The following is a 27,208-nucleotide window of genomic DNA, read 5'->3' on the forward strand; positions in this document are numbered from 1 at the left end:
GTGGCTGCAGGGAAGAGAAAACATTTGCATGAGAGGAGGCGGGAGCAGGAGGAAGGCCAGCTCCCAGCCAGGACAGGCAGGCCTTACCTAGCATGTTGGCACTGACGTTGTTGCTCTCAGAGTATTTCAGCAGCTCCCGCAGGAAAGCCATCACGAAGCGGAACACATTCTGGTGCAACCACGGCAACTGGCAGATCACCTGCAAGACAGGGAGGGGCAATTTGGAGTTTCAATGCAGAGCTTTGCTAGAGGAGGGGCGTGGATCACTAGCACGGTGTACTTGTTATGTTTGCAGGTTTAGACCTGGCATAAAAAAAGAATGTTTAAAATGGTAACCGGACTAGAACTCTGCTGGGAACTTTGGGGAATAATACAACTGTAGAGTCAGAAGGGACCACGAGGGTTAACTAATCGAACCCCCTGCAATGCCTAAGGTGGGGCTCGAACTCATGACACTGAGATTAAGAGTTGCTCTACCAACTGAGATATCTTGGGGGAAGGGCCATAGCTCTGCTTTTCATGCAGAAAGTCTCTCTTTTTTCTTTTTTTTTGAATAATTTTTTATTGATTTTCCAAGAAAATTATACAATTGTATCCAAAATTTTTAACAAATTAAATCTTTTGGACTTCCTTCAACTGCTCTGGTAATCATCCATAGTTATTCTTCAGTACGCATTCCCTTCATTATATTGCCATTTGTCTACCCTCCCTCTTCTATTTCTTTTTGACAATACATCTTAACTTTTACAGTGCTTCTTGAAACCCCACTAGTGTTGTTTGCACATCACACACATTTTTCAGATACTCTACAAACTTTTCCCAGTCTTAGGTAAATTTTTGGTTTCTCACATATCTAATTTTCCCAGTTAATTTGTCCAATTCCGAATAGTCTGTCAGTTTCATTCTCCATTCTTGTATCGTCGGTATTTCCTCTTGTTTCCATTTCTGGGCCAATAAAATTCTTGCTGCTGTAACTGCATACTGAAAAAGTTTACAATCCTTTCTTCTTATTTCTTTTCCTATAATCCCTAAAAGAAAAGCTTCTGGTTTCTTTACAAAGGTATATTTTAACATCTTCTTCAATTCATTATATATCGCTTCCCAGAAACTCTTCACTTTCTTACATTCCCACCACATATGATAAAACGTTCCTTTTTTTTCTTTACATTTCCAACACTTATTACATGTCTTATACATTTTTGATAATTTTACTGGTGTGATGTACCATCTATAAAACATTTTCATCACATTTTCCTTCAATACCATGCATGCAGTAAATTTTAGATTTTCTTTCCACAATTTTTTCCAATCATCAAATTGAATATTATACCCAAAGTCTTTGGCCCATTGTATCATTACCGATTTAACCTCTTAATCTTCCATATACCATTCCAATAATATCTTATACATTTTTGACAAAATTTTACATTCATTATTTATTATATCTGCTTGAAACTTTGAATCTTTTTCTCCATAACCACTTTCTTTTATATCTTTTTTAAACCTTTCATTTACTTGAAAATAATGCAACCAATCATATACATACTCTTTCACTTGTTCGTATGGATTGAATTTCCAGTTTCCTCTTTCTTTGGTTACCATTTCACCATATGTAATCCATTTACTTCTCATATTAATTTTTTTTACACTCATAACCTCCAACGGAGATAACCAGTGTGGTACTCTTGGTTCCTGTCAGGGAACTGACATCGGAGCAGAGGGGAGAGGCGGGGCTTCCCGATTCTGCAGAAGAAGGAACGAGTAAGGGTAGAGAGAGAATGTCATCTGGGGAAGAATGTCCAGGTGACATCAGGAAGAAGGAAGAGGGAGAAAGCATCTCGGAGGATAGGCTCCGAGACTCTGGTACTGAAGGCAGTGAAGAGAGTGGAGGGGCACCTCTGGGCACGCCCACTCTGCGCAGAAGGGTTACGCGCAGAGAGGCGAGGCGAAGGTTGTCTGTCAAGGAGCTTTTATGCTGGAGGAAATTTAGGAGACACCCACTCACGGATTCATCGAGCGACTGAGCAGCAGCAGCACCCAGGCTGCTCAGTCAGGGAAAGACACAACCAACCCCTAAGCAGTTTGGAACAGCTAGAGGTTTACACACAAGCAACCCCAATTCCCGTGACAGTTCCAATAAATTTTTATACCTGTCCCATACTTCTATTAATGAATTCCTGAAGATGTGGTTCCCAAAACCTTTGTGAACTTTCTTCTTATCACACCATAAGTATGCGTGCCATCCAAATCTGTTATCAAAACCTTCCAAGTCTAATAATTCCTTATTTTCTAATTTTATCCTTTCCTTTAACCAACATAGGCATGCTGCTTCATAATATAATTGTTAGGATATTTCCGTTCCACCTTAAAAGGGAGCAGGCTTTGGGGAGTAACAGAGTCTGCGCATGTCCTGTTGACAGGATGTTTTTGTTCTGCTGTTGTTTCCTTTCGATTTCAGACGGTCAGAGACGCTGACTGAGAATGGACGTGTTTTCTTTTGTTCTGTTCATGTTCTAAATAAAGTCTGTAAATATGCTTTTCTGCTCTTCTGCGGTGCAAGCTTTTGACTGTGCTTTCTGCTGAAAGAGGATGCACCAGCCTAGGAATGTGGCTAGGAATTTCCAAAGGCTTTGTGCCCCTAACTGTTGGATCTGCGTGACTACGGGAGGCCGATGGTCGTCCAGAACTCCGGCTTGGGGGCCATGATGGACGTTATCTCCCTGGCAGTTTCCCAACAACAAGGTTTCGGGCCCAGATTCATAGCACCTACAGGAGAGTAAAAGCTGCAACAGACTGCGTTTGAGGTATGTTGGGGGAAAAGCGAAAGGAAGGGACGGACGCTTTTCTGTTTTACCTCGCAAGGAGTCTTTGATCTCCGGCAGATTAATTGGCCTGGGAGCCGAGCCAGAAAGGCTTCGTGATTAATGGCTGCCAAGATAAGGAGTCTCTCGAGTTAAAATAGACTCACGGCTAATTGTAAAAGCTGGAATGGAGTTTTTCCACGCTTTTGAAGCTTCAGAGGCCACTCAGTGCCCAAAGGCAAATGCTGAATGCCCTAAGTTGGATGGGCAGAATTATGAAACCTGGGCAAAATGGTGTGAGAGTTTGCTGCGTCAGTTTGGGGTGTGGCATGTCATTTCTGAAGCCCCCCCAGTTCCTCTGACAGAGAAATGGAAATCAGCTGATTCGAGAGCGATAGACGTAATAGTCTTATCCGTATCTCTTGAGGAAATTAAGACGCTGGCTGGCAACACCACTGCACGTGGGATGTGGACTGCTTTGATGAAAGCTCACAAGCCAATAATCCCAGCCCAGAGTTTGACTGCATCAGAGGTCCTAGCTGTTTCCCAGAATGCGAAAGAATGTAGGGATGCTGAGGGCGCCGGTTGCAAGCTGCAGGGGGAGCTGACCGTCACGTCATCCCAGGCAGCATTCCAGCCTCCAGGGGGAGCCAAGGAGTCGGCAGCTGAGAGCTCTGGTTCTCGTGAGAACCAAGGCCATCGCCTTTGCAGAGGCCAGAAAGGCAAAGGTAAACAGACGCAGACGTCTGCAGATGGCCAGGAGCAGAGGGAGGGTGAAGAGCCCGCGCAAGGGGAAAACAAAGCATTGTTTGCTGGCACAGCTTCACCAAAGGCTAAAGGCACGTCTGCTGACCAGAAGCAGGGGGGCAAGCTGCAAAAGCCCACGCCAGTGGAAAGCAAGGTTTTGCTTGCTGGCACAGCTTCTCCAAAGGCTAAAGGCAAGTCTGCTGGCCAGGAGGAGCAGGGGGGCAAGCTGCAAAACAAGGGTTTGCTTGCTGTAAGGACTGCCCCAACAGCCAAAGGCAGCTTTGTTGTTGATTCAGGCTGTACGCACCACATTTTGAAGGATCGCCATCTCTTTATCTCCTTCAAGCCTCAGGAAGGTGAGATCCACCTAGCTGATGGAAGGACGTTGCAAATTGCAGGAGAAGGGACTGTGAAACTTGCAAGTCTGCACACTACCATCAGTAATGTACTTTTTGTTCCAGGAGCTGCAAGCAACTTGTTGAGCGTCCCACAGCTTACTGGACGTGGTTTTCAGATTTCCTTCAAGAGGAGTGTCTGTGTCATCAGTAAAGGCAAAGAGGACTATTTGCATGCAAAGTTTATGGATGGTTTGTTCCATATAACTTATGATGACACTGCTGTTGAATCTAAGGCTGATTCTTGTTGTGTTGCACAAACTAACAAAGTTCTTCATGCAGGACTTCCGGTCGGTGCCAGCGCTTAATGGCGGTCCTACCTCCGAGCTCCGGAGAAGGACTGCTTCGCAAGTTCGGGTCTTACCCGCTACGGCAAGCGGGGGACCCCTAAAATCCCAGGCGCTGAAGCCTGAGAACAAGGAGACTCGGTGGGCACCTTTGCGCCCCCCGGTACCGTGAAAGAGCCTTTTTAAAGGCTACGGATCGACATCGGGAGTGAGCGCGGTGCTGAGAGTCGCTACCCAGCCTGCGAAGTGAAGCCGCGTCGCCATAAGCGGAGAGCGCCGATTCCTTCCTGAAAAGAAATTCGGACTGATTCCCCGTGAGTAAGAACTGAAAAATAACTGGGACTTTTCTTAATTTTAAAAATTGGGCTAAAAACGGGGGAGATTTAAACAAAGGAAGTCTGCCTCCCCCCGACCGCATGAAAGTGAAAGCAACGGAGCTCTAAACCTGCATCCGTTTAAATTCATCCTTTGATCAGCTAAACCGGACATTTAAACCTTTGATCTCCCCTCTAGCAAGCAGGGCAGAGGGGAGGCGAATTTGACCATTAACTGCATGACTTATTTGAAGGAAAAAACCTCTGCTATCTCATCTACTTGAAAGTCTGAAACGGTCTGCCTTCTTAGTACATTGAGCTGACTTTTCCCTGTGAAGTGACACCTTGATACAAAGTTTCCACAGTGCCTGACTTTTGTACATTTTAAGAAGAAACAGTATAAACAGTATACTGGGCAACTGTGGCAATTGGAAGCTATAAGACTTTAGTAACATTGATTTTGACTGGGTTAATCTCCTTTCTTTCTACATCTTGGAAGGTCTCCTTTGTTCATGTATTTTGAAATTTCCTTCTATGGCCATTTTGATTTGCTCCCTCTAGAGGATAAAGTGAAGTCCAGCACGGCCTAAGACAGTGGAATTTTCCAAGGGAGAATAAATCCCGTGGGAATTGACCTTGACATGAGTGGGCCACAAGAAGAGATAACTACAAGAGCCAAGACCAAGCAACAACAACAGCAACAGCTGCAGCTGCAACAAGCAAAGAGAAGAGGTTCGATCTTAGGCGTAACAGCCGGACTAGCTGGAACAACAGGACAGGACAAAGGAGCAGCCGTTTCTATGGAAGCTGTGACAGAAGCTTTGCTTAAGATAAACCAGACTCTGGAGTCTTTGACAAAACAGACTTCAGAGAACACACAAAAATTAACAGAAATATCAACAAGATTAAACCAGAATACAGAATCTATAAATAAATTGGTCGAGGAAAATGCCACCACGCGTCAAATTGCCGAAGAGGCCAAAGCCACAGCTGGAGAGACGCAGGAGAAATTAGAGCCACTTGCCAAGAAGGTCTATGAGCATGATGCAACCTTGGCCTTGTGGGAGTTACAGAGGAAAGAGAGAAACTTAAAATTAAGACTGATTCCGGAGAATGAAAGTGACAACCTTGTGGAATATTTGACACGGGAGTTTGCGGATTGCTGGGACCTGGAGGAAGACGATTTTAAAATCACAACTGCCTTTAGACTCGGCAAAAAGCAAGATAGAAAGACACCAAGAGATTGTTTGATCACACTCAGATCTAAGGAGGAAAGAGATAAAATTTTAGGACTACACTTTGGAAAAGCCCTCCAAATTGGAAATTCAGCAGTACAGATCTTTAAAGACATACCAAAATATATCTTGGACTTAAGAAACTTCTACAAGGATTTGGTGCTTTTGTTAAAGAAAAATCAGATCCGTTTCAGGTGGGAATTCCCACAAGGACTGTCATTCGACTACAAGGCAAAGAAAGTGAAAATAAAGACAATTCAAGATAAAGACAAATTTCTGGCAAGATATCAGGAGGACCTACAGAAGGGGACTGTGGACGTACTTGCAGAACAGAGGAGAGCACTGGATATTCTGAATCTCTCGTTTGGACAAAAACCACCACCGTCAGAAGAAGAGCAACAACTTGGAGCTGTTGGAGGAGCCTTAAGAAAATAACAAGATGGCTCTGCAATTCCTTAGTTGGAATTGTAATGGACTGAATGGGCCTTTGAAGAGAAGACAAGTATTTCACATTTTGAACAGAGAACAATTGGATTTGATATGTTTACAAGAAACTCACATAACTAGAGCCCACAGGAGATTACTCACAAATAAAAGGTTAGGACAAGAATTTGTCTCATCAGACAAAGTTAAGAAGAGGGGAGTGGTAATATATGTGAAGGAGAAATGGGCTCCAAAAATGATATTTAAAGATGAACAAGGGAGATATCTGGCTGTGGAGATACAAGTACAAGGAGAAAAACTTTTAGTTGTTGGAATTTATGCACCAAATGAAGGCAAATCTGACTTCTTTAAGGGACTTCATGAAACTTTGACGGACTATCTGGATTATAATATGATAATCATGGGAGACATGAATGGCGTGGTCTCCACTAATATGGACAAGGCACAAAGACTAACAGTCACTAAAGAAGGGAGACTCCCCAAGACTTTTTTCGAAATGACAGAAAACATGGACTTGATAGACATTTGGAGAACAAGGAACCCTCTGGAGAGAGAGGGAACCTTCTTCTCCCAAGCAATGATGACCTGGACCAGAATTGACCAAATCTGGGTTACTAGTGGACTGGCTCCAAAGATTAAGAAAGTGGAAATCTGCCCAAAAACTTGCTCCGACCATAACGCCGTGAAGATGGAGATGAAACTCACAATAACCGGTCAATTTAGATGGAGAATGAATGACACCCTCTTTCGAGATAAGGAGATTCTCACGAAGGCCCAAAAGACCTTAAAAGACTATTTTGAAATAAATTTGAGGACTGACGTGGAGAAAAGAGTGATCTGGGACGCAAGTAAAGCTGTTATGAGAGGATTTTTGATTCAACAAAATTCAATAAAGAGGAAAAAACAAAATGAGAAAAAAGAGAAGATCTTGGAAATGATAAAGGAAGGAGAGAGGAAATTAAGAACAAAACCAAAGTCTCAGGACATTTTAAGAGAGATTAAGTTATATCAAACTCAATATATGGAATTGATGAACCAAGAGATTGAATGGAAGACAAAGCAAATGAAACAAAAGACTTTTGAATCAGCAAATAAATGCGGTAAACTTTTGGCATGGCAATTGAAGAAAAGGCAGAAACTAAATACAGTTACAAGCCTAGAGGTTGATGGAAAGAGTATATCTAAACCTAATGAAATTAGAAATTGCTTTCTAAGTTACTTTAAAAAACTTTACACCCAAGGCCCGCAAAATGAAGAAGATATAGACAAATTCCTTGGAAGATATGGATTACAAAATATCTCTCAGCAAAGTAAGATGGACTTGAACCAGAGAATCTCAGAACAAGAGGTAGAGGCTGCCATTCAGAATATGCAATTGGGCAAATCTCCGGGACCAGATGGACTGACTTCTAGATACTACAAATCGTTGAAGGAATGGTTGATTCAACCATTAAGAGAAGTTTGTAATGAGATCCTTGAAGGAAAAAGGGCACCTGAATCGTGGAAAGAGGCATATATCTCACTCATACCAAAGTCAGAGACTGAAAAGACCCAACTCAAGAACTACCGCCCGATATCACTCCTTAATGTGGATTACAAAATTTTTGCAGACATTTTGGCAAAAAGATTTAAAAGAGTTTTGATGGAGAAGATTCATAAAGACCAAGCAGGCTTTCTCCCTAAAAGACACCTAGCGGACAATGTAAGGAATGTAATAGACATTTTGGAAAAGCTGGAGGTGAATATAAACACTAAAGCAGTATTGATCTTTGTGGACGCGGAGAAAGCCTTTGATAATATCTCTTGGAGTTTTATGAGGAAGAATCTTCATGGGATGGGGGTAGGCCAGGGTTTTGAGAATGGTATGGCTGCAATATATTCCGAACAAAAAGCTAAGCTGATTGTAAATAATGTTGTGACTGAGGAACTTAAGATAGAAAAAGGAACTCGGCAGGGGTGCCCAATTTCCCCATTACTTTTCATTTCGGTTCTGGAGGTGTTGCTGAATATGATAAGAAATGACCAGCAGGTCAAAGGTGTGCAGGTCGGAGCTAAACACTACAAGTTAAGAGCGTATGCAGATGACCTAGTATTGACTTTGCAAGAGCCAAACACTAGTACGAAAAGGGTTTTAGAAATAATTCAACAATTTGGCCAGGTGGCTGGATTTAAGTTGAATAAGCAAAAAACTAAAGTCTTAGGGAAAAACCTAACAGATATGGAAAAGGAGAAGTTTCAGGAGGAAACAGGTTTGACAGTGGTTAAGAAAGTCAAATACCTAGGGGTTTATTTAACACCTAAGAATGTTAATTTGTATAAGGACAATTATGAAAAATGTTGGTCAGAGATTAAAAAAGATCTAGAAATATGGTCAAATCTGAAACTGTCAATGTTAGGCCGAATTGCAGTAATTAAAATGAATGTATTGCCTAGAATGTTATTTTTGTTTCAGACCTTGCAGATTCTTGATAAGACGGAATGTTTTAAGAGGTGGCACAAAGACATTTCGAAATTTGTCTGGCAGGGCAAAAAGCCCCGAATTAAATTCAAAATACTGACTGACGCTAAAGAAAGAGGGGGTTTTGCCCTGCCGGACCTAAAATTATACTATGAGGCAGCAGCGTTTTGCTGGCTGAAAGAATGGATGCTCCTCGAGAATACAGACATCTTGGATCTGGAAGGCTTCAATAATGCTTTTGGTTGGCATGCATATCTTTGGTATGACAAGGTCAACAGTACCTTTAAAAATCACATTGTTAGAAAAGCATTATTTAATGTCTGGATAAGATACAAAGACTTATTGGAAAATAAAACCCCTAGATGGGTGTCACCAGTGGAGGCTAAAGCAGTGAAGAAACTCAATATGGAGGTCGGATGGCCGAAGTATTGGGAAATTTTAGAACAGGATGGAGACAAGGTTAAACTACAAAGTCAGGAGAAATTGAAGCACAAAGTAGAAAATTGGTTTCAATATCGCCAAATAATGGAAATTTTTAAACAGGATAGGAAAATCGGTTTCCAAGTGGAGAAATCAAAACTAGAGACCGAATTGCTAGAACCCAATACTAAGAATTTATCTAGAATGTATAACTTGCTGTTGAAATGGAACACACAGGATGAAACAGTTAAATCTGCTATGATTAAGTGGGCGCAGGATGTTGGACACAACATTATGTCAGATGACTGGGAATGGTTATGGAACACCGGTATCAAATTTACGGCATGTAATGCCTTAAAGGAAAACATTATGAAAATGGTATACAGGTGGTACATGACCCCAGTCAAGCTGGCAAAAATCTATCATTTGCCCGATAATAAATGTTGGAAATGTAAAGAGACTGAAGGTACTTTTTACCACCTTTGGTGGACATGCCCGAAGATAAAGGCCTTCTGGGAAATGATCTATAATGAAATGAAAAAGGTACTTAAATGTACATTTTCCAAAAAACCAGAGGCCTTTCTCTTGGGCATTGTCGGCCAATTGGTGACAAAGAAAGATAGAAATTTCTTTATGTATGCCACAACAGCAGCAAGAATACTCATCGCAAAGTATTGGAAGACACAAGATTTACCTACTCTGGAAGAATGGCAGATGAAAGTGATGGACTATATGACACTGGCTGAGATGACAGGCAGAATCCGTGACCAACGTAAAGAGATGGTGGAAGAAGAATGGAAAAAATTTAAGAGCTATCTTAAGGACTACTACAAACTCAACGAATGTTAAAATGTTGTGGTTGCTAGAAGTAACAGGGTACAGGGATACAAGGTTAGATAATAAAGGAGGACTAAGATGACAGAGATTAGAAAGTAACAACTGGGAGTTGCTAGTTCAAATATGGACACTGGGATGCAGAGAGGGGGGGTATGGGGAAGTCCAAGAAAAGAGGTTTATGAAAATATCTTTGAAAGTATTTTGTATGTTTGTTTTGTTTTGTGTTTGTTTGTTCTTTTTAAAAAATGCTGTAAAACCAATAAAAATTTATTAAAAAAAAAAACAAAGTTCTTCATGCAGGTTGCATTCACGATGCACATCGAAGGTTTTGTCACCTCTCTTGGAAGGCACTGGCCAAGATGCCAGAGGTGGTTGAAGGTTTGAACATCAAACCCTGTAAATTTCACATGAAATGTGTATCTTGTGCAGAGAACAAGGTGAAGGTTGCTCCAAAAGGCAAGGAGTCTAGCAGGCAGGCTTCCAAACCCTACCAGCTAGTGCACGCAGACCTGGTTGGGCCACTTGCGCCCTCTTTAGGAGGAGCAAGGTACTTCATGATTCTGATTGATTCTTTTTCCAGGTACATTCATGTGTATTTGCTCGAACAGAAATCGCAAGCGTTTCCGAAGTTTAGGGAATTCTGTGCTTGGTTGGAAAATGTGCACGGTAAACGTATTTCTTGCTTGTTTACTGATCGGGGCGGGGAGTTTACTTCTCAGCAGTTTGAAGCTTTCCTGACTGAGAAGGGAATCCAGCATGACATGTCAACGCCCAGATCGCCATGGATGAATGGACTTGCGGAGAGAGCAAATCAGACATTGCTGCAAGGAATAAAAACCTTGTTGCATGATGCCAATCTCCCTGATAAGTTTTGGGGGGAAGCTTTGGGGAATTTGGTTTATTCCTTTAATCGCAGATTGTCATCACCCATTGGTTGTACCCCCTATGAGAAGATATTTGGCAAGAAACCCAACACCAAACACATGAAAATATTTGGTTCTGACATGTGGGTACGCACACAACAAACCAACAAGCTTGGGAAGCGTGGGGCACATGGTTTGTTCATGGGGTACGAAAAGGGTGCATACAGGGTATGGATGACTAACTCTAAGTCCATTAAGTTCACAAGGAGTGTTGAGTACAATCCTAAGTGGGGGGAAAATGTGGGAATTTTCCAAAGTTACCCAGAGGAGGATGAAGGTGATGTCAAGCAAGCAGCTAAAGCTGATACTGCTGCTGCTGATGAGGATGATGATGATGATGATGATGATGATCAGAGTTCGGATTCCAGTTCAGTGGGCGGCGCTGCTGCTGCTGCTGATGTCAGTGACAGTGATGACACAGCAGACTACAAGAGCGCACAGGCCTCAGTCAGACCATCTGATGCGTCTGACAATGAACTGGAAGAACCACTGTTCACCATTGGTCATTTTTCTCCTAAGAAAGAGGAGATGAGTCCAGAAGACTTGCGTCTAGTACGTAGGTCTGAAAGGGCGACCAAGGGCAGACCTCCAAAGAGGTATGCTGATGAGTTTGCTGAGACAGCAACTGCTGTTCTTAGTAGCTCAGAGAAGGTATGGGAACCTTCAAGCTTCAAAGAGGTTCAGGAGTTAACCTCTAAAGATGCTGAGCCTTGGCTTAATGCCATGAAGGCTGAAGTTGATTCCTTGAACAGGAACCAAACTTGGGAACTGGTACCGGTAGTCCCAGGAATGAGACTGGTTGGCAGCAAATGGGTCTTCAAGGCCAAGACAGACCAGAATGGCAAGGTAGTCAGACACAAAGCCAGATTGGTTGCCAGAGGTTTTTCACAGGTACCAGGACAGGATTACCACGAGACCTACTCACCCACAGTCAAATATGAGAGCATTCGGCTGATGCTCAAGGTCGCTGCGGAGGAGAAACTGCATGTTTCCCACCACGACATTAATACAGCTTTTTTGTACGGGATTTTGGGGGAGGAGCTGTTCATGCTTCCACCTGATGGGGTGCAGATACAGAAGGGAATGGTCTGTAAACTGCGGAAATCCTTATATGGTCTTAAGCAGAGTGCCAGGTGTTGGAACACAAAACTCACTGAGACATTGCTTTCTCTAGGTTTTCACCAGGGCAAAGCTGATCCATGTGTGTTTGTCAAAGAGGAGGGACAAAACAAACTGTATTGTTTATGTTTTGTTGATGATCTTCTGATGTTTTGGAAGAATCAGGCTTTTTACCAAAGCACCCTAGCTCAGCTGAAGGAGCACTTTGACATGAAGGATCTTGGTGAGGTATCCAACTATCTTTCTCTGCAGGTAGAGAAGGACCAAGCAGGTAATTTTCTGGTACACCAAACACAGAAAATTGCTGATGTATTAACCAGGTTGAATTTGGTTGATGCAAACCCAGCAGACACACCGATGGTGACAGGTTACCAGGTAGACAGTACTGCTGAAGCGTTTTCTGACACAACGCTGTACAGATGCATTCTAGGCAAGCTGAATTTCATTGCCAGATGTTCAAGACCTGACATAGCTGTAAGCTGTAATCTGCTTAGCAGACATGCCAACAATCCTACGGTTCAGGATTGGAAAGCTCTGAAGCGCATAGCCCGCTATTTGAAAGGGACTATGCACTACAGGCTAAGGTTCACCAGTCAGAAGACTGGAGGTCTTGAAATCTTTGCTGATGCAAGTTTTGGAAGTGACACCACGGATGGTACAAGCACTTCTGGAGTATGCTACATGTACAACCACTGCCTGTTTGACTGGTTGTGCAAAAAGCAAACAACAGTGAGCCTAAGTTCCTGTGAAGCAGAACTCAATGCTCTGTCATTTTCACTCATGGATTGTGAATGGTTGATGCAACTGTTTAAGGACATCAGGGTGTCTGTGAAATGTCCTGTACAAGTGTATCAAGACAATAGATCGTGTTTGGCTTTGCTGAACTCCGAGAGTTGCAAGCAGAGAACCAAGTACTTGCAGATTAAGCTACATCGTGCAAGAGAGTGTATTCAGAAAGGACTGATTCGGGTGTCCTACATGGCAGGAAATGAAATTCCTGCTGATCTGTTGTCTAAGGTTGTTAACAAAGAGCAACTTAAGGTTGCATGTCCTGTTGACAGGATGTTTTTGTTCTGCTGTTGTTTCCTTTCGATTTCAGACGGTCAGAGACGCTGACTGAGAATGGATGTGTTTTCTTTTGTTCTGTTCATGTTCTAAATAAAGTCTGTAAATATGCTTTTCTGCTCTTCTGCGGTGCAAGCTTTTGACTGTGCTTTCTGCTGAAAGAGGGTGCACCAGCCTAGGAATGTGGCTAGGAATTTCCAAAGGCTTTGTGCCCCTAACTGTTGGATCTGCGTGACTACGGGAGGCCGATGGTCGTCCAGAACTCCGGCTTGGGGGCCATGATGGACGTTATCTCCCTGGCAGTTTCCCAACAACAATTTCATATCTGGCAGGGCAAAGCCTCCTCTTTCTTTTGCATATGTTAGTAACTTATATTTTATTCTTGGCTTTCCCCCTGCCAGATATACCTTGAAATCACTCTTTGCCATTCTTTGAAAATCCCTACCCCCCTTTATAATGGGGATAGTCTGAAATAGAAATAACATCTTTGGAAGCACGCTCATCTTTATCGTAGAAATTCTGCCCCAAAAGGACAGTTCCATTCTACCCCACACCTCCAGGTCGTTCCTTATTCCTTTCCAAACCGGTATATAATTGTTCTGGAACAGGTCAATATTTTTAAGAGTTAACCAAATTCCCAAGTATTTTACCTTTTTCACCACCTCTATCTCTGTCAATTGTTGCATTGTTTCTATCGTATTTTGCTCCATATTTTTAGCCATTATTTTTGTTTTTTTCTTATTCAGTCTAAACCTGGCCACTTTTCCAAATTGTTCAATCTCCTCCAGTACTGTTCAGTTTCTGTTTCAGTTTCAGTTAATTGGTTCTCGTGAGAAACTTGCAGATTCTAGCTTCACCAATTAACTCCAGCTGGTGTCAATTTACTCTTGGCAGAAAGCCCAGGTCTGCTTGACCTAGAAACTACTCACTCTGATTGGTTAACGAGCAGCACTCAACTCTGTTATCTAGGGATTGCTAGCACAGTTTGATGTGAGGTGTGTTAGGAGTTAGAAGTGCTGTGTATGGTTATGAGAGAGAAAGAGAGGGTTTATTTTGCTTTTATTTGTATGCAGAAACTCTGCTGGTTTTTTTTTTCCTTTTAATAAATCCTGTAAATAGTTCTTCTGAGTCTAGCTGACTAGTCATTACTGCCGCAACTAGCTTCTTCGCTGTGCAGGAAAACTCTGCTACGTTTGGGCTAAAGCCAATAGGGCTATGCCTGACACTCCAAAGTTCCATGAGGTTATGGGCATTGTGCTGCCAGCCTGAGTTGCGGTGGTGTCAGCATCAACGGCGTTGGTTCCAGTAGTTCCAGAAGTTGTTGTTCTCTGGCTGGTTCCTGACCGTGGTGAGCTGGTGACGCAGCGGACACAAGGACAACAGCTGCAGCGTGTGAGTGCTGGGTGCTGTGGTTCCTGTTTTCTCTCTCGGTGGTCGTGAGTAGCTGGTTCCGGGTTCCAGGGACATCGCTCTCAAGATGGCCTCACAACCAGTTCAGATGGCTTTTGAGCGTCTGAATGACTCCAATTACTTGCTGTGGTCGGAACGCATGCAGGCAGTGCTGCAGAGGGATCGTCTCTGGCAAGTGGTGAGTAAGTTTCCTACGAAGCCTGATGATGAAGACCTCGATAAAGACCAAAGAGCAAGGGCCACAATTGTCTTGGGGCTGGAAGATTCCCAGTTGCCGTATGTGAGGGGAATCAAGACAGCTAGAGGTGTGTGGCAAGCACTTAAAGAACTCCATGTGCGTGAGACAGCGGTTTCCAAGCTGTTCATTCGCAAGGCATTGTACAAGGCAATGTTACAGCCTGGGGTTACAATGCAAGAACACCTACACAGTTTACAGTTAAAGTTTGTTGCGCTACAGGAAAGAGACTGTGCATTAGACCAGCAGGAGAAGGTGGCTATTATTTTGAGTTCTCTCCCGGAAAGCTGGGATAATTTAGTTTTGTCTCTAGAAGGCATGCAGGAGCGTGATTTATCAGTCAGTTACGTTACTGGGCGTTTGATTGAAGAATGGCAGAAGAGGCAAGAAAGGTCGGTGGCTGCAGAGGCTTCTACAGGTGGGCGGTTTGGAAGGAGTTCTCATGCCGTGCCAGAGGTGAAGCAAGAGCAACGTACTGGTGAGGAGTCAGCGTTTGCTGTTAGGCGTTGTTTCCGATGTGGGTCTTCAGCGCATCTAAAACGACAATGTCCGGAGTTGGTCAAGTCTCAGTTGCCGGTGCAGGAGCAGAGACGAGATCAGCAGCAGCAGCAGCGTAAAAAGAAATTCTTCAAACGAAAACAGTCGGCTCAACTGGTGACCGGCGAGGTCAAGATTGCTGATGAGAAACAAGCGGTCTGGGTGGTCGATTCGGGAGCATCTCGCCACATCGTGAATTCAGATGAATTGTTTGTTTCCAAGAACTCAGCACAGCGCAGCCAGGTGGCTCTAGCAGACGGAAGTACTTCCGAAGTGATTTCGGGGGGTGCAGTTTATGTTCCTTGTCTTCGTGAATGCCTGCAAAATGTACTTTGTGTGCCGTCATTAAGGAGCAATCTGATGTCTGTAGATTGTTTGCTGAAAGCTGGGTTTAAAGTGTATTTTGAAGGAGACAGTTGCATTATTAAGAAGGCTGGTGAGATTTTAGGCACTGCTAAGTCAGAGGGAGGCTTGTTTTGGCTTAAAGCAGGATCTCAAGTTGCAGCAGTAGTCAGTAAATCTCAGCCTGATAACAAAGCTATACATGACAACTGTGTGCACTTATTGCATAGGAAAATGGGGCATGCTTGCTGGAAAAGTGTACTAAAAATGTCTGAATTGGCTGATGGGGGTAATTTAAAGAGTTGTAACAAGTACCTTGATTGTAATGTTTGTAAAAAGGTTAAAACCCACAGAGTCTCTTACCCCAGAAGTGACAGAGTTAGTGAGTCACCGCTACAGCTGGTTCACATGGACGTAATTGGTCCATTTGCTGTAAGCAGGGGTGGATCGCGTTTTTCACTAACAATTGTGGATGACGCCACGCGTTATTCCTGGGTTTTTCCCATGAAAAATAAGGGTGACGTGTTCACTAAGTTTAAAGGCTGGGTGGCATCTGCGGAAAGATTTCTGTCTGTTAAACTCAAAAGGATTCAGACGGACAGAGGTGGCGAATTTATGTCAAATGCCTTTAAAGATTGGTTACAAAAGCGTGGCATTGGGCATAGAAAAACGAACGTTTTTTCCCCAGAGGAGAATGGTGTTGCAGAGCGAAAAAACAGATCTTTACAAGATATGATGTTTGCCATGCTTGATGATGCTGATTTGCCCATGTCTTATTGGGGGGAGAGCATGCTCACCGCGTGTTATCTCCAAAACAGGCTCTTCCATCAAACAATAGGTACAACCCCGTACTTTAAATTGTTTCAGAAAAAACCTAAAATTGACCATTTGCATGTGTTTGGATCAAAAGCCTGGGTATTAATTCCGAAACAAATGAGGAAAAAGGGAGATCCTAAGACCAAACAATTAGTGTTTGTGGGTTACCAGGAGCTGGGAAAAGGTTTCCGCTTTGCTGAAGGGACAAATGGCATTGTGATCTCCAGGAATGCCAGTTTTTGTGAACATAGTGGCTGGGAGAGACTACATGCCAATACTGAGGTTTGGTTTGAACCTTCCCAGGAGCTCCATGACTCTGAAGGTAGACCAAGAGAATCAGAGTCTGAGGGGGAGGAAAGTTCAGATAAGAGCTCTCAAGAAAGTGGAGTTAGCCAAAGACCAGTTGCTAAGCAACAAAAGAGAGGTCGTAGTTCTGAGGAGGAAAGTGGGTCAGAAGAAAAATTTTCTCCCAGAAGATCTAAAAGACAAAACAAAGGAGTGCCTCCGGTGCGTTTTTCCCCAGATACTGCAAATGTGTTTAGTGTAATTGCAGAACCCAAGAGTTTTCAGGAGGTGTTAAAGTTACCAAAGGAGGAGGCAGAGCGCTGGAAACAGGCAATGGAGGAAGAGATGTCCTCTCTGAATGAGCACAAGGTTTTTACACCAGTAGCAGCGCCTGAGGGGGCAAAGATTGTAGGCTGCAGGTGGGTGTACAAACTTAAACCTCTGGTGACAGGAGAGTACAAATACAAAGCTCGTTTAGTTGCTCAAGGATACTCTCAGAGGCCTGGAAAAGATTATGACGAAACTTTTTCCCCTACTGCTAAGGGGGACAGTGTAAGGCTGATTTTAACGCTTGGAGCAAAGAGAAAACTCCTGTTAAACCATTTTGATATCCAGACTGCATATTTACATGCACCAATATCAGAAGACCTGTATCTAGCCGAACCGCCTGGTTATGAGACAGGTTCCAATAGAGTGTTGAAATTAAACAAAGCTCTATACGGTCTCAAACAGGCTGCAAGATCTTGGAACAGATGTTTCCATGAGGCCTTAGTGTCATTTGGTTTCAAGCAGAGTACAGCTGACAATTGTGTTTATGTACGTGGTACAGGCAGTGATCAAGAGTTTTGTCTGATTTATGTAGATGATGTATTGTATGCCTGTAAAACAGATAAACAAACTAAAAGGTTTGCCAAGCAATTGTCCAGTAAGTTCAAAGTGAAAGACTTAGGCCCGGTTAGGACATATCTAGGGTTGGAAGTGTGCTGGGCCCAAGATGGCAGCTGCCTAATTAGTCAGCAGAACAAAGTTAAACAACTACTGACTACATACAGGATGCAGGATTGCAAAGGGGCAGCGGTGCCTATGGATCCAGGTTTCATAAAAACACTCCATATAGATGAGAGTCCTGAATTTGAACATCCTGATGTATATCACTCTGTAATTGGAAGTTTATTGTATATAGCACAGTGGTCCAGACCTGATATTAGCTATGCAGTAGGCATATTAAGTAGATTGGTCTCAAAACCCACACTAAATGCCTGGAAAGGGGTAAAACAAGTTCTGAGGTATCTTAAACAGACAATTGGCTATATGTTACAATTAAATTCTTCCGAGGATGAAATGTTGAGTTGCTACTGTGATAGTGACTGGGGAAATTTGCCAGATAGAAAATCTGTCACAGGGCTAGTCATAATGGTCGGTGGAGCTTTAATCAGCTGGCGGTCACGCAAGCAAGACGTTGTAAGTGTGTCATCAACGGAATCAGAGTATGCCGCATTGAGTGAATTGTGCAACGAGGTGATTTATTTCAAGCATTTGATGGCAGATTTAAATGTAAATTGTGGAGAACCAGTACAAGTTTACATTGATAATCAAGCTTGTATAACCTTAAGTAAAACAGAGGGTTTCAAATCGCGTTCCAAACATATCTCTGTAAAATACCAAAATGTACGTTGCTGTGTACAAGACAATGTAATCACCTGTACTTATGTGTCAAGTGAAGAAAATGTAGCAGATGTGTTAACTAAACCATTGGCAAAGATAAAGAACAAGCGAATGTGCAAGGGTTTAGGTTTGCTGGAAAAATAATCTCCTACATAGGTGTATTTGGTGTTAATTGTTCAGCAGAATCTGTGAGGGGGTGTTCAGTTTCTGTTTCAGTTTCAGTTAATTGGTTCTCGTGAGAAACTTGCAGATTCTAGCTTCACCAATTAACTCCAGCTGGTGTCAATTTACTCTTGGCAGAAAGCCCAGGTCTGCTTGACCTAGAAACTACTCACTCTGATTGGTTAACGAGCAGCACTCAACTCTGTTATCTAGGGATTGCTAGCACAGTTTGATGTGAGGTGTGTTAGGAGTTAGAAGTGCTGTGTATGGTTATGAGAGAGAAAGAGAGGGTTTATTTTGCTTTTATTTGTATGCAGAAACTCTGCTGGTTTTTTTTTTCCTTTTAATAAATCCTGTAAATAGTTCTTCTGAGTCTAGCTGACTAGTCATTACTGCCGCAACTAGCTTCTTCGCTGTGCAGGAAAACTCTGCTACGTTTGGGCTAAAGCCAATAGGGCTATGCCTGACACTCCAAAGTTCCATGAAGTACTACTTTTACACTTTCCATTGGTTCTTCAATTGTAATTACCAGATCATCGGCAAAGGCTTTAACTTTATATTCATTCTGACCTACTGTCACCCCTTTTATTGAACTGTTTTGTCTGATCGTACTTAAAAAGACCTCTAGGACCGTTATAAATAACAATGGCGAGAGCGGACAACCCTGTCTCGTTCCTTTAGATATTTTTATATCTTCCGTGATTACATTATTAACTATCAGTTTAGCTCTCTGTTCTGTATATATTGCCTTAATTCCGTTGAAGAAATCTTTCCCCACATCCATATATTCCAAATTTTTCAACATAAAATCCCATGCTATATTATCAAAGGCCTTTTCTGCATCCACAAACATTAATATCGCTTGTTTCTCATTCCTGGCAGTCAGATATTCCAAAATATTAATTATATTTCTTACATTATCTTTCATTTGTCTGCCTGGCAGGAAACCTGCTTGATCTTTGTGGATGATTCTTGTCAATATCTTTTTCATTCTCTTCGCTAAAATTCCCGCAAATATTTTATAGTCTGTGTTCAACAGTGAAATAGGCCTATAATTTTTAACTTGAGTTAAATCAGAATCTTGTTTTGGGATCAAAGTAATGAATGCTTCTTTCCACGTTTCTGGAATTTCTCTTACTTTTAAAATATTGTTCATAACTTCTTTCAATGGTATCATCAAAACATTTCTCATCTCTTTGTAGTAGCCTGATGTAAATCCATCTGGTCCCGGGGCCTTTCCCCCTCTTCAACTCTTTTATAGCCTCTTTAATCTCGTCAATTTCAATTGGGGCGTTCAGCTGGTCTCTTTGTTCTGTCAGGATCTTCTGCACCTTTTAATCTTTTAAAAATCTTTCTATTTTCTTCATATTATTCTTTTCCTTATTTCTATATAGTTGTCTATAAAAATCCAAGAATCCCTTTCTTATTTCTTTCGGATTAGATGTCTCTTCACCATTTACAATAATATTGTTAATTGTATTCTGCTCCTTTCTCTTTTTAATTTGCCACGCAAGCCATTTCCCTGATTTGTTAGCGAATTCAAAGTTTTTCTGTCTTAATCTTTTAATATTCCATTCTACTTCTTTGTTTATTATCATTGCAAATTGAGTTTGTAAAATCTTGATTTCTTGCTTGATTTTTAAATTATTGGGTTTTTTGATTAATTTTTGCTCATTGTCCATAATCTGCTTTAAAATTTCTTTTTTCCCTTTTCCTCTATTTTTATTCTTCAATGAATTCTGCTGAATAAAAAATCCTCTCATGACTGCTTTGCTTGCGTCCCAAACAATGTTCATCTTTGTACCTTTGTTGATGTTATCCATAAAATATTCGGTTAGATTCCTTTGCGCTTTTTCTATGATCTTCTCCTCATCCAACAGATAATCATTGATTCTTCATCTAAAAGTTCTTTCTTCAAAACCTTTTAGTTCCAATTTTATTGGGTTGTGATCTGAGATTACTTTAGGTTGTATTTCAATTTGTTGGATTCTTGGAGTCAATTCGTTCGAAACCCATATTTGGTTGATTCTTGACATTGACTGATTCGGTTCTGAATACTACGTAAATTGCTTTTCCAATGGGTGTCTAAGTCTCCAAATATCAATTAAAATACAATTCTTAGTCATTGTGAAAAAAGTCTTAGGTAGTTTCCCTTCTTTTTTTGTTTCTTCTCTTAATCTACCCATTTCCAGTGAAACCACTCCATTCATATCTCCCATTATTATAATTTTCTGATCCATGTATTCAAACAGTCTTTCTTCCAGAGCTTTATAGAAATCAGTCTTATTTCCATTAGGTGCATAGATCCCGACAATTATTAAATTTTTGCCTTGCCATTTGATCTGGACTGCTATGATTCTTCCTTCTTCATCTTTAAATATTTGTTGGGATTCAATTTTGTTTTTAATGTATAAAACAACCCCCCTTTTTTCCTCTTTGTCCGAAGATATAAATTCATTTCCAAGTCTTTTATTGATCAAAATTTTCCTATGTTTCCTTGCTATGTGGGTTTCTTGTAGGCATATAATGTCCAAATTTTTCATTTTTAAGAATTGTTCAATTTTATTTTGTTTCTTCTTATCATTCATCCCATTAATATTCCAATTCCATAATTTCAACGCCATCTTGAATTCCAATTAAATAAATTTAGTTTAGTTTCTTTATGACCTAACTGCCGCCGCTGCTGCTGCTGCTGCTGCTTCTGCTTCTTCTTCTTCTTCTTCTTCTTCTTCTTCCCCCGATTCTGAAGATCCTACTCCTCCTTCTGCACCTTTGACCTCTTCTTCTTCCACTTGTAGCTCCTTATATCTTCTCGTGAATTTTCCTATTTCTTCTGGGCTTGTCAATCTACGCTTCTTAGTTTTGTAGAAAAATGAGATTCCCTCTGGAAATTCCCATTTGAAGTCAATCTTGTTTTTCTTAAGGATCTGCACCAGTGGCTTATATGGATCTCTTCATTTCAACAGCCTTATTGGAATATCTTTAAAAATGATTATGTAATTTCCGTCTATATATAATCTTTTCTCTCTATTCTTCTGTAGTATCAAATTTCTCATCTCTCTGTCCTTGAACGTAATTAAGCAATCTCCTGGAAATTTTCTTGCCTTGGTTGCTCTTACTCTCATTCTAAATGCGTTTTGTACTGTTTTTGCAACTTCTTCTACTGGTAGCTCCAACCACTGCGCAATTTCCGTTGTCAGTCTCTCTTTAATATTTTCATTTTGTATTTCCGGTACAGATCTCAGCCTCAGGTTCACTTCCCTCTGTCTCAGTTCATTCATAGAAATTGCATCTTTGATTTCCTCTTGAGATTTGTTTATTTCTATCATTTCCACCTTCATCCTTTCTTCCTCTCGTTTCATTTCCTTCATCTCCAATTTTGTCTTTTTCCACCCCTCTTCTAGTGATTGCGTTCTCTTAGCTACATCTTTAATTTGTCCTTTCAGTTCGTTAACTGTCTCATCAATTTTTTTATCCATTTTCCCAATTTTACTATCCACTTGTTCTAATTTTGTTTCCAAATCATTTTCACTTTGTCTAATTTCTGCAAACATTTTCAATATTTCTGCTTTAAAGTCTGTTTCTTGTTTAGATGCTCTCCTGTCTGTTGGCGTCCCCCCCTCCATCCCTTTCTTCTGTTGGTGCGTCATTTTCAACAAAATAACACTTAACACTAATCTCATAACACGTTCCCCACTTAATCAAATCACAGTGCATATAAATATAAAATGTAACCAATTTTCCAATTTTCCAATTTTACATTGTACTATATCACTTTAAATTGTAATGTATCACTTTTGGAAAAAACAAAAATAATAAAATAATAGAAGAAGGGAGGGGGGGAAAGGAAGAATGTCAAAGATAGCAAAAACAGAATCTTTTTTCAAATAGAAATGTCTCACGACTCCAACCCCAGAGTAGAATTTAGTTAATCTCCCTTAGTAATCTGAAAGCAATAAAGGGTAAGTCGGGATCAAAACCAAATTTCCAATCTTCTTGCCCCCAGTTGGGCTAATCCTTAATTAGGTTATTCTTCTAAGTTTATGCTTGAATCAATTGTAATCCAAATTGGGTTGTAATCCAAACAGAATTGTAATTGTAATAATTGTAATCCAAATAAGTCAAATTGTAATCCTGAAGGACTTATATTGTAATCCAGAACAAGTCCAATTTATAGTTAAAAGAAAGGGAAAAAAACCAAAAAAATGTTTTTAGGGGTGTACTTAATAAAATAAAAACAACATTTAAAAACCCAGTTTCAGATTATGTTGTAATCCAAATGGAATAAGATGACACCTCCAGAGTAGCATTGGTGAAGTATCTGCAGAAATTAACCAATATTGTTCCGAAGAGAAAAAAATACAGTACAGAAGGGGAGAAGAGCCAAAATCACTTCAAAAGTATTCCACTGACATTAAGATGAACCATAAAAAACAAGTGCGCCATGAAAAACAAGTTGTACTGACCAATTCCATCCACTAGGAGATCAAAGTCCTAATTTAAAAGACATAAATCAATAGATCAAAATATGTAAACTCCAACCATTTCAAACTTTTAATTTTAGTATGCCAAATTTAAAGTTTAATTAATAGAGAGAATGAAAGAAAAATATATTAAGTCCTCTTCACTGCAACTGCAGCCTTTCCAAAACTTTATTGTTAACAATGGAGTTGGAAACTGTCCTTCCGTTTCTCTATTCTTTGTCTTTAAAAGCGAAAGTGGAGAGACAAGGAATCTGTTCTTTATATATCCTCCTTTACATCCAAGACCTTTATACACCACATTAATAACTTTCTGTTCCCCCTTTTATATAGTAGCCTTGTACTTTTTAAATCTTCTGCAGGAGTTGCTTTTAACTACTTTGTTCTTAAAAGTTCTTAAAAGTTACGAGGGAAACGGAAACAATAGCCGCTAGCGGCAACTTACTTTCATTTTCCAGCTCTGCTTGTATTGCTGCGTCAAAACTGATTCCAGATGGCAGCTGAACTCAAATAAATCTTTATTATTTCGGAGCCTTCCTTAAATCCAAATCTTCTAATTTGTAGTTTAATTAGGTCCAAATTTTTTAGTTTTGAGAGCGGAGCGCTGTTCCTTGCAAGCTTGGGGTTTCGCTATTCGGATGCAGCAATGGCTTCCGGATAGCCCGCTATCCCATTCCGCCGTGCTCTTCACCTCCTTTCGGCGGCTACCTGACAGCCGGACGGGCAGCTTTTTGGGCACTGCCGGGAACCTGAGACCCTGGACTCCCTTCAGAGGCTTAATAGGGGGCTACTGCGCCCTGTAGCACCCCCTTTTCTTCCGAAATAGCCGGGATTCCTCTCTCCGGAAAATCCATCGCTTGCGACAGGATCACACTCCACCAGAAGTGTTTTCATGCAGAAAGTCTCAGGTTCCACCCCCAGCATCTCCAAGTAGGGTAGGGAACATCCCTTGTCTGAAATCCTTGAGAGCCACTGCTTGTCAATTTCGACAATACTGAGCTAGATGGCTCAGGGGTCTGATTCAGTATATGGCTGCTTCCTGTGTTGGAAATTGAAGCGAGGTTCACTGAAACAGGTGAGCTATTGTTACAACTCCTTGTCAGAAAGCAAAAAGGCAACATGTGCGCACCCCACCCCCCTCCACAACCGAGAGGAATGGTTATCAAAGGAGACATCAGCAACCTCTGCAGTTAACAAGGCTTCCCAGACCAGACTAACCCTCCTGCCAGTGTGCTGGTTTACTGGCTTTCAGGGATGTTTTAGTGGATTTCCTGTAACTCACGGCAACATTTGGACTAGATGACTTTGGAAATCCCTTCTGATTCTATGCTTCTGTACACACCACAGACCAGCCAGGAAGAGATGGGGCTCTGGGGCCGACCTGGCGACAGAGGTGGCTGTCATGTGAGCACTCAAGGCAGCGCTGATACAGTTCATAGCAAAGGACTGGTTCTGGCACTGCCTCCAGGAAGATGAGCAGAGCTTCGGCCACTGAGTGGTTACTGCCAGCTATTGACAGCCTGGCAAGGAAAGTGTTCTATCCTGTTACCTGCACCCTGCCTCCTTCCCAGGCTGGTCCAAAGCAAGAAGCTTTGTCCTTATACATCTGCGCCCACCTTGCAAGTTCCCCCTTTTTGTGTAAGGTGGACCTTGAACCCACAGCCCTGAGATTAACAGTGTCACGCTCTACCAACTGAGCCATCCGAATGTAATTATCCCACACCTCCCCTCTTGATGAAGCTGCCTGCAAAGCTGATCTGCCGAGGAAATGTCCTTCTGCAGGCATGGTTTCAATCCAAACAACAAATACTGGTGGTCAACTCCAAAAGTGCGGTCAACAAACCCTGCTTGCCAAAGAACAACTGAACGCACCCTTGAAGCTCCTTTGCAGCCATGTCTTTACCTTGATACCACGTATGATGCTAGATGTGGACTAGGGGGCGCATTGGAAGATGGCTGACATTAACATCTCTCCGACCCACACGAGGTAATTTGGAGGCTATGATGGGGGTAATTAGCCTCCTTAACCCCCCCAGGATTTTTTGGGGGGTGGCCCTTGCCTGCTGTGCCCTATACCACCCCCAAATTTGTGGGGGTGGGGGCACTAGGCACAAAGCCCTCCTGTGGGATTTCGGCACTCCTCGACGCCGTCCCTGATTCGCACCACTAGATGCAAGAACTTCAAAAGAAACAATTTGGATGAAAGGAATGCACATATTTCAAGGAAGGAGGGGGAGTAAAGACTGCTAACAGAAGATATCTCTGGTAAAACAAGATAAGAATAAAACATGAGAAGATACTCCAAGACAAGGTACGGCAAATGACTGAGGGGGGAGGGGAAAAAAACTCTCCCTACTTTTCTTATGTGATTAAACAAGAATCCCCTCCCCTCACGAGTCAGAAACGTTGTGTTAAGGACTTAAGCTGTGGATTTAAGGCTGTGTGGAGATAAACTTTCGAATCAAAGCACGTTTTAAGAAGAGCATGGAAAGTGTAAGAGCTTTGAAATGACGCAGTTAAAAATGCCGTCGCCATATTGGGAAGTTCTGTCGGAGGTCTTGAGTCTGGGAGGAGAGAGAGAGAAATAGAGTTGTCTATATATTGTGGTTAAACTCCTCAGTGGGACTCAAGCGACAGTTTTACAAGACTATGATGGATAGAGCGATGTTATCTATGAAGGAGATGATATATGGAAGCCATCTCGATTTGAGGATTGGAAGAACGGAAAATTCACACAGGACTATTATTACTATTGGCTTAAGGAGACTATCAGAAGAGATCAAAAAGAAAAAAGAGAAACAAGATGTGATGTGGAAACAGCAAGATAAGATGGGATAGAATTATGAACTCTGTTTGAACTGATTTGGACTGATTGGGACATTAACGCAGCAGCAAGAAGATGATCAGAATTCCCCTTCGGATCTTGAAATATGGGTCCCCCCAACAAAATTTAAAATTTGGCTTTGTAATTAGGAATTTATGTGATATGATTTAATTTGATGTGATTGGCCAGTTGATAAAAATTATTTTTTTAAAAAAAATAGATGTGGGGCCTGCGGGCCTGTCAAGATTCCCCACCTCTGCTCTATCTAGCCAGGCTGATGTTTTCAAATGGGGGTTAAAGCTGTTAAGCTGTTTGGATGCATGACTGGACTTTACTATGGGCATTTCATTTTGCTGCGTCCCAGAGCCTTAAGGATGGGCTGGCCTAGGAACCTAAGCCACCAGGTATATAAAAGTGAGGTGCACTCCAGCCAAGAGCGAAAGAAAACCACCAAGCAGCCCTGCTCCCCACCAATGTCGCCCAAAGAGGATACGGATCGTCTCGGGAATGCTGGTGTCCAGGCACTCAATTATCTCCTGCAGCTTGTCCTGCGTGCCCGGGGTCTGGAAGAGGTCCTCCTGAAGCAGAGTATCCCCCATGCATTAGGAAGGGATGAGGTGCATCCTGGATAGCATGAAGAACAATCCAGCCCTGGGGTGCATAATGTGAGGTCGAGGAATGCAACAATGGAGAGAAGCCCATCACCAAGAGAGCTGGCACAAGGGCTGAGAATTTTATCCCACCTGCTTTCCACAGTAGCATTCCTACTACCCTTCTCATGATTTGGGGCAATGGGAGAGTGAAATCATTCCCCGCTTCTTCTAGTGGCGAGTCTCAGAGAGCCGCTTTGCTAGGGATAGACAGATAATGGTTGTGAACACTTGGGTTTTTCTGAGCCGCTCTAAGAAATACCATATGCTGGATGTCCCACCCACTGCCGCTCCACCAAGGTGCCACTATACTCACAGCAGGAGTTTGTAAGAGCGAGTCGGTAGCTAAGATATAAATCAATTGTGACGTTTGGAACCTGCACACCCCAAAACTGGTACTGGATTCCAGCCAACACCCATCCTTTCAGTGGTACAGTCCCCCTCAGCTCACCTGGTGGCAGGCATTCTTGAAGAGGTGGTCCACCAAAAGCCAGATCTCCTTGGCCGCTCAATGGAGTCATCACCATCCTGGGGTACTATATCCAGAAACTGCTTCTCCTGGAGGTCCAATGACAAGGGGGACTGGCATGAGAGCCTGACAGAATGTGTGCCTGTATGCATTCTTTCCTTGCTCCAGCTGGGTGGACAAGTCTTGCCCTCTGAGGCCACAACTAGGGCTGGGCGATAGCTGGCTTTCAACACTGTGATATATCACTAGCTAAACATTGCAATACACCAATATATCACAATGTCTGA

The 27,208-nt window shown here is 42.0% G+C and overlaps 1 long non-coding RNA gene across 1 annotated transcript; it reads right to left on the bottom strand.

Moving 5' to 3' along the window:
• Nucleotides 1–27,208, bottom strand: LOC308577858. The gene is made up of 4 exons (XR_014003725.1): nucleotides 26,904–27,208; nucleotides 26,296–26,380; nucleotides 24,360–24,487; nucleotides 1–199 (listed from the first exon to the last, which is right to left on the bottom strand). It is a non-coding gene; the product is annotated as an uncharacterized lncRNA (long non-coding RNA).

Source organism: Podarcis bocagei (genome assembly GCF_964188305.1).
Source record: "Podarcis bocagei genome assembly, chromosome: W".
Lineage (NCBI taxonomy): Eukaryota > Metazoa > Chordata > Lepidosauria > Squamata > Lacertidae > Podarcis > Podarcis bocagei.